This window comes from Ipomoea triloba, chromosome 16 (assembly GCF_003576645.1).
Source record: "Ipomoea triloba cultivar NCNSP0323 chromosome 16, ASM357664v1".
Lineage (NCBI taxonomy): Eukaryota > Viridiplantae > Streptophyta > Magnoliopsida > Solanales > Convolvulaceae > Ipomoea > Ipomoea triloba.
This window is the reverse complement of record NC_044931.1, coordinates 14598087-14598842: the sequence shown is the minus strand read 5'-3', so window position 1 is coordinate 14598842 and position 756 is coordinate 14598087.

The window sequence follows — 756 nt, the reverse complement described above, 5'->3', positions numbered from 1 at the left end:
CAAGTCGGATTTCGTTAGCTAGAGAAATCTCGCTGCTGATACCTATTACTCTCCGTTTCTTCGGTTTAATTTCTCGCGGTTCGCATCGGTAACTGGCTATTACTCTAGACTTCTTCTATTTAATTTCTCTCATGATGTTCGTCATTATAACAAGGAGTTTTGTGTTTGCATGCAGTAAGTCTATCGTATACTCGTCGCCGGTAACTCTGCCATTTTTGTAAAATCAAAGACGGTTGTACATAGGTATCTAGATTTATGAGATAAAGTATTATGTTTTGTGATATAGTGTTGATCATTCATTTGTGATATGAAGTAGTGTATTTGCACTATAAAGTATTAGATTTAGAGCTTTAAGTGTTGAGTATTCATTTTTGTTATGAAGTAGTATATTTGTGCTATTAAGTATTGTGTTTGATGGTTAAAGTATTAGATGTAATGGTTAAAGTGTTGAGTATTCATTTGTGTTATAAAGTATTAGTTTTAGGGTACAAAGTATTGGATTTAATGCTTAAAGTATTGAGTATTCATTTGTGCAATTAAGTAGTATATTTGCTCTATAAATTATTGTGTTTGATGGTTAAAGTAATGATCATTCATATGTAATAAGAAGTAGTATATTTGGACCATAAAGTGTTAGATTTAATGTTTTAAGTGTTGAACATTCATTTTTGTTATGAAGTAGTATATTTGTGCTATTAAGTATTGTTTTTTATGGTTAAAGTATTATATGTAATAGTTGTGTTGAGTATTCATTTG